The following is a 7,819-nucleotide window of genomic DNA, read 5'->3' as shown; positions in this document are numbered from 1 at the left end:
TCTTTATTTCCTGTTTTATATACTTTGGATGAATGCAAAAGAAACCCATGCCAACCACTGACGTCATGCACATTTCATACAATCATTAAGGTTGCAGGTGTAACTCAAATCAACCCAACATCTGGAACCAAATAAAATATATTTTGTTATACTGTCTGTGACTTTTATCATTCCTATACTTCAAATCCAGACAGGTAGTGTTAAAATTAACAAAAGCCAGCTTTATGTCTCATTCACTGTTTTACATACCAATTCTCCAATCTAATTTCAGCCTTTTACTTGAGTGGGACTTTTCTGTGTGGAGGATTTTCTCGTGCATATAAAAAGCATGACATTTTATGTAAAACTGCCAGACCATAAAAATTCAAAGTGGTACAACATCAGATCACTTGTTACCCCCATTTCTTATCAGACCGACCAGTGTGGCTGAATGAAGGGCCTTAAGTGGTGTCGCTCTGCCAGGGGTCACAGAGAGCTGCGAATCAAAGGGGGAGCCAGAGGTTGACCAAACACACTGTTCTCCCTCTGCCCTTATGTAAAACTATCTGCCAAACACCAGTGGTCCTCTTTGAACTTGATTTAGCACTAAGGTCACAAACGGCCGGCCCTCTGTTGTGGAGGATGAAGTCAGCACCCTGATGACATGAAGATAGAGGAGATAAGATGAGGTTTATGTTGTCTTACACTAAGATTTTCACTGGCTTCTCAATGGGGTCTCACACGGACTTCTTTATTATAATAGTTGGTTTATTATAACAGCTCAGGTTATTAAACTTGCAGGTTTTCACTTCTATGTGTCGTCTTGAGGGCGTATATAAGGGAAAAATCCTTTTCATATGTGTAAATATGAGCATTTTGAATATGTGTTACTTTTAAATGTCATCGTAACACGTTTTAAAATTAATACTTTCTGGTTGTTTTTAAAAGTCATGTCTATGCAGTTGATATATTATTGCATCAGAATTACTGTACAAGTTGTCAGTAAAATACAAAAAACAGATGAAATGTTTTAAATATACTTTGCATTTAAATGTTAAGATTTGGACCTGAATCTATCGACTACTAAATGCCCGTATATATTGGTTTTCAATTGAACAAAGTGGTTTGGAGGTTTAGTTACTCTTTATAGCGTATTTAATCAATCATAAAACGAATCATAGCTGCTTCATAACAACTTGTTTCATGTTGGTGTTGCTGACCAGGTGTCTCCTCTGCTGGTGGACTGAAGTATCCTGACGCCATGTGTGAAGAGTCAGCGTCCTGCACCAACGCTCCTGCTGGGATGTGAGGAAACACATGATGAGTCATAACTTTATAGAACTTTAAAGCCAGGTGAGAACTCGCCTAAAGCAACACATATTAAAATTAATCCGTGTTTACTACTCAGTGATGTCATGGCAACAGTTGAAAAGATGATTAAGGCTCTTAAATCATGAAATAAAACTTCACATTCACTCTTTACACTGTAAGTCACAGCTGGTTGTTTGGAATACAGATTTGATGCCCTTGTTCAGGTGGGCGTACTCGAGGTCAGTGGGTGGGTTACAGATGAGGAAGTGGGTTTACTCTCCAGTGTATTACAATAACCGTTTGACAGACAGGTGCTGTTAAGAGTTAGAAAAAAAATGGGTATACCCCGTATACCTCTGTATACCCTCTACTACACCTTTGTTTTTCTCCAGTTAAACCAGTTCAACCACATAGTTTCCTTTTTCTCTCAGTTGCCAGTTCTATAAATCAGTACATTGCTGCTATATTTGATTTTGGCACAATTTCTCAGTTATGGTAGCTTTTTTAAAGCCACTGAAGAGTAAAGATTTAAGAAACAAATTTCTTCTTCAATTTCATGGACAGGCAGGGGGGGGGGGGTTAACAAATCATAAAAGGGGGTGGCTTGCGCATTTCAATTGATTCTTAATTTTAATGGATTCTTCTTAATTAAAAATTAAAATCTCATATTGACATCATATATAAACAGTATTATATATATGAATATAAACATAATGTCCTTATACAATTATGTCAAAAGGATAAAACATAATAAAGCCCATGAGATTATTTCCATTATTGTCATCAGGATGTAGTGTCAAAAGACCACTGATAAAGTACAAGTCTTGATTTCATTAATTTTTTTACATTTATTTTTACATTTTATTTTTATCCATCACTAAATATCCATTTCTAATTGTAAAAAAGTTAGTTTTACTTTTATCCAATTAAAATCATTCAAGTCTGCACCAAAACAAATTTTTGCAGTGACTCTCATTAGATTCTCCTTGCATACCTGCAAAGACTGGACAAGAATAAAGCATTTAAGATGTTTCAGTAGGAATAAGGAGATCATTGTAACTGAAGGTAACAACACATCAATTATAAGTGTGACATTAGTCCTGGTATTCAGTGTTGGTGGGACTGGTGGGCCAGCAGGTTAATGAAGGCAATGGGATTAATACCCGGGGAGTGGTGGAGCGCCTTCAGGGACAGGAGCAGGGACGCTGCATCATTAGAGCCCTATTAACCCCCCAGGCACCACACAAGGACTGCATGCTTCACTCAGAAACTCAATAAGAGACAAATTGTCCCCTGCCTCCATTCCCATCCAGGAGGAAGTTCCTTTGAATCAGGAGAAACTTTCTTTTTTTTTTTTACACATCACAAATGTATTATAAGAGAGTGATACTGAATCTATAGTTTTTACAGTGTGTTGCATTTACCCAAACATGTGCTTTTCTTAATGTGTGTCTCAGTTTCCACAGTGAGTGAAACACTCATCACACAGTTTACATTCTATAGTGAGGTATTCTTTTTCCTCTCCCCTCAGAAAATAATCCTTTGTATTTCATGCTCAAACTGGGGCTACAGTTATATATATACTCCGTCTTGATTGAACATAAACAGGAATGTTTGAAATCACTGTGCTGGACTGCGACGGCCCTCCACTCCATCTGTATGTTTATACTTCCTGTGAGAGGCCCTCTATTTATGGACAACTGAAGAACACAAATAATCATTCCCCTCCAGTGAAAAATCTGCTTTTATTATCTGCAAAGTTTTGCAATGCCTTTGTGTACACTCATGCTGCCTTCTGATTGCCTGTTTATTATTCCAACGTTTCTGCTGAGCCAATGGGGATCCGGCCAATTCCAAAAGGTGCCAAGCCTTTTCCAGCCCTTTTCCTGTCTGTGACATCATTGTGTATTCCCCTAAAACACACTGATCCGTGTCTTGTCTGCAGCCTGGGTGGCACACATCACACGCAAATAAAGGTTAGACACAAGGTGCACACATTTTGACTGTGTCCTCTGGAAATGTGTCAAAGGACATCTTTGGTCCTGCATACAATCAGATGCATAAATCATGGCGTCATTCTCTGTGACCCCTTCACTGTGATGAAATGCTGACCTGTTATGGCTTCACATTTCAAATTGAAAACTCTTATTTGCCAAATTAAACATTGTGTGTGCTCCCAAGCCATCGACCAGATTTAAATAAGCATCTATTTAGCATTTTCTCAAACAGCCAGAGGCACACAGTTCCTCCCATTGTGTCCACTTTTATCCAAATATCTCAAGAAATAATGTTTCAACATTGGCATAGATTATTTACCTAAAAAGGCCAGACAGGTTTTCAGAAAAATAGCTTCATGATGATTTATGATCTCACAAAAGACCCTTTGCAAATGAATGTTTCCCTGAAAAAATAAGACATTACATTCGATAGTTGTTTTTTTTTTTTTGGTTTTCTTCCTGTAAGTTTACGTGAACTCTTAAATGCAAAAATATATGATCAAAACATCTTTTTCTTTTGGAAGATGAGAGATTCAAAAAAGAAAAATGCAGTTTGACCTTATCTGAAAACATGAGTAGTAAAATTTCAAAAGTTTCAGTCAATAATTTTGCCAAATAATTCTGAAGTCAAATCACTCCTCTTGTTGTTTTGTTCTCATACATAAATCAAGCAAGTGCAGCACAGGTGTCTGTGCCACTTTAACATCAAATGCTGCTGAACCTGCACAGAAATATTTTGGGACATGAAGTATTTTCACTTCTCAGTGCCAGGTTAGAGAAATTAGAGTTGGTTGATAAAAAGTTGATAAAAAGGATTCATATAAGGACAATTTTTTATATTCATTGGGAAACATTCTCGAAAGTTCGATTCCCACATAATTTGACAGTGATTTTGATCAGTTTATAACACGTTCAAACCAACAGTTGATTATTTAGCATGTATTTCAGGAGATAATTTTTAATAATGACATAATAATGGACCCAGTGAATCCTTCTGAACTTTCAAAATTAAAGTTTTAAGTTTGAACTTAAATTAGCTTCATTTCATTGCAGAAATGAGAGCTCAGAAGCAGGGACTATAGTGCATTTGGTCCTGTTGCATTTGCTAAAGTGGGTCCCCAGCGCAGTGAATTCCCAGAAACACACCTGTGCTTGCACACACACAAAAAAAAGAAATTTAAGGGTCCACGTCTTCATGATTATGATTTATGAGAGAATTATCAAATGAAGCTTAAAGTATGCATTCATATCTACAGCTACATTTCAGCTTTTATCACAGTAAAACAAACTGATCTTGATACACACATCTGGTGACAAAGAAACTCATATATTCTGAATCTGCATTTTATTAAACCGTTTGGCTGTCCTTTTCAGTTTTTAATATTTAATATGCTTCAGCTATCCTATTTTTAACCTTCATTAACATTCGATAACAATCTATAAGATCTATAATCATTCTCCTGCAGTGAACAGACGAAAAGGAGTAGAAATATGAAATCCCATTCTTTATTCTTCGACACGCAGTTCTTTATAACTTGATGTCTGAGCTCATGATGCTGTCATCTGAACATGTATACACAGCTGCAGGTAGCTGTTTTTTTTCAACAGCAGTAAAGGTCAGTGGACTGTTAACATGTACTAATAGCTGCCATTTTCACAGAGATGCACAAAGATTATGGATTAGATATTATGGATGGATATCTATTTTTAATATATTTGTATCATATTTCCAACCAAATAATTCTTCGAATTAATTTCCTCTGCTATTTTGTTTGCCGTAACTTTTTTTCAGCTTTACAGACAGCAAGGCCAGTGTTGGTATAATAAAGACAATCAAATACTAATCATTGATTTTCCATTTTACACCAGAAATTCAGATTTGGAGTCTGTGGGACACTATATGATTTCTTTTAACTTTAACTTTGTGGACAACAACTGCCTTGACTTTTCAAATAAAACGCCCTCTCAACAAAGAGCTGAATTCTAGATGCTAATGTATTCGATAATCAGCAGACTCCAGATGCAGGAGGTATGCACTGTAGCTGTCTGTTTCTGTTTAGCCTCTCCTCTGTTTCCTTGCCTTAAGTGCAGTCCTGTACTCTGATCTTATCTGCACACACTTCAACCAACTCCTGGCTTTAATATTCACCTTCTGAGGTATTGTTAAGGTGTGGATGAGACTGTGTTTGGGACAGAAAAAGTTTAATTGCCAACCAGAAGACTTTTCAAATCTCACTGAGGCTCAAAAAGGAAAATCTGGAATTTCACTTAAAATTGTGAAACTAGCTGTAAAGTCTGCACCTGCTCTGTCAGCCAAAAATGAACTTTTTTAATGCAACAACATGAAACAAACTTTTGTTGTCTTAAGGGCATGTATTGTTGAAGGTACTCTAATCTCCTTTTATACTAATTATCACTTACACCATACTCAAGAAAGCTGTACTTCAAAAATGTCTCCATAAATGCAAAAAGTGATAGATAAATTGAAATTTAAAATAACCTACTTAAAAGGTGGGAAAATATGGAGGCCATAAGAGAAATAATAGACATGTTATTATTTATATTATTATTTTTATTTATTTTAATAACCTGTCTAATGTTACAGATCACTTGCATGTCAGTTTCTGATGCACGTCAATGAACCGCGATATCTGGTCACAAAAGCGAGAGCTTTAACTGTAAAAAGAAAAGAAACCAAAAAAAAAAAAAAAAAAAAAACCCAATCTAAAAATGTATCATGATTTTTGCACCGTGCGCCCACGACTACAGCCCTACATAATGTCAAGAACCAAGTGCATTGATTAGTTTAACTCAATAATAATAATAATAATAATAATAATAATAATAATAATAATAATAATAATAATAATAATAATAATAATTGTTTAAATAAATAAAATCGTGGGTTTATGTTGTCAAGAAGTTTTATAGTTTTTAGAATAAGATGCACGAAAATATTCTAAGCAAATTAACCATTTGGAAACTTAAAGTTATTTCTCCGACAATAAAGAAGCAAAAAGAAAATATTAAAATGTAATTTGATAGTGCAGTCAGTCTAGTGTATTTATTATTGTCCAACTTCGAGTCCATGTCTGACACAACAGTTCCTGTCTATAGGATTAGTCAGAGGTTTCTGTGTGTCATACATTTCTCTTTTTCTCCCAAAAGTTGGATGATAAATTCTCGTCCGTTTCTCAGTTACTCCCCTCCTTTAAGCCCCCTCCCTCACCACACACACACACACACACACACACACACACACACACACACACACACACACACACACACACACACACGCACGCACACACAGAGACACACACATACGCGCGCGCTTCAAAGTAGCCTGAAACTTCGTCGGCAGTAGGCCCGTTTGTGCTGGAAGCTTTAGAAAAACATCCTGATCTTCACAGATCATCTTACAGCCAAATAATCAGCAAGTCAACATCTCACGCAATCACAAGTGTTGCAGACTGTTTCTACCTTTTCTTGGAGCCTACCTTCGCCTGAGCGCGCGCCGTCACCTCCACGTTACTTCTTGCAGGTGGTGGCCCTTTTTATAAATCCATTTGAATCAAACCCACTGGATGATGTGAATGTAGGACTAAAAGTCTCAGTTTGTGTCTGTGCGGAGGCAAAGCTCCTCCGAGCTCCCTCTCTGCAGAGTAATGCGCTGCACGGCGAGTCTCCACACAGTCTGAACATCTGCTCGCTTCACGTGACTTTTTTTAAAAATACTAACATCTGTTCTAAATAGGTTTCATTCTGTGCCTCTGCATCGTGTCAATTGCCAACTCCTCTCTCCTGAAAAAATGGGAGAGGAAACTTATTTAAGCCCTTTGCGTAAGGGCTAAATTGGAATTTTCAAAAAGAACAAAGATTTTTATGATATATGCCATTTATAATAGGCCCTGTTTATTTATCTGCTATTGAGTGAAAACTCTTAAAGTGTAAAAGGTCTCTAAAGTTGATTTTGTATGTGGGCTATGTGTGGAGCATTTTTTTTTCTCAATCATTTCAGTGAGAATAGCCTCTGTATGTACAGACCTACAGCGTTACTTTCACGGTCTCCTTAAATTTCATAGACATCTGGGAATTCCATACATGCCTCGCAAGCCAATTACACACCTTCAAACGGGCACACACTTTGATTTGGACAGTGAGTAACACATTCCCAGATCACTAAGATCAATCACAGCACGATAACAGTAGGAAAGATTTATCTAGGGACAATAATCCGGAATACCTATCATGCGCAAAGACGCATAAAGTTTTGTTGGTTAATATGTTACAGATTTGCAAAAACACAAACAAATACATAAAATTATTTCATTCAACAGTTTGATTTTTTTTTTTCAAGTATGAATTTATTTAGGCCAGGCATTGCTATGCTGAACCCCCCCCAAACAAACAAAAGACTATATAGAAAGACATTGACAAAATGTCTAAAACACTTAGCCTAACTGCTTTGCTGTTTATGTTCAGCTGCAGGCAGAAGAGAGACTGTAGCCCAACAGCAGGTTGACATGACCCCA

General features: G+C 36.7%; 1 long non-coding RNA gene across 1 annotated transcript; it reads right to left on the bottom strand.

The window, feature by feature from the left end:
* Positions 1–220: 220 nt before the first annotated feature.
* On the bottom strand, positions 221–6,929 carry LOC121945128. The gene is made up of 3 exons (XR_006105945.1): positions 6,785–6,929; positions 1,200–1,277; positions 221–635 (listed from the first exon to the last, which is right to left on the bottom strand). It is a non-coding gene; the product is annotated as an uncharacterized LOC121945128 (long non-coding RNA).
* Between the last annotated feature and the right edge of the window lie 890 nt (positions 6,930–7,819).

The sequence above is a fragment of the Plectropomus leopardus genome, chromosome 7 (genome assembly GCF_008729295.1).
Source record: "Plectropomus leopardus isolate mb chromosome 7, YSFRI_Pleo_2.0, whole genome shotgun sequence".
In the NCBI taxonomy this organism is placed as follows: Eukaryota; Metazoa; Chordata; class Actinopteri; order Perciformes; family Serranidae; genus Plectropomus; species Plectropomus leopardus.
The sequence above is the reverse complement of the archived record's forward strand: the minus strand, read 5'-3'. Positions and strand labels throughout refer to the sequence as shown.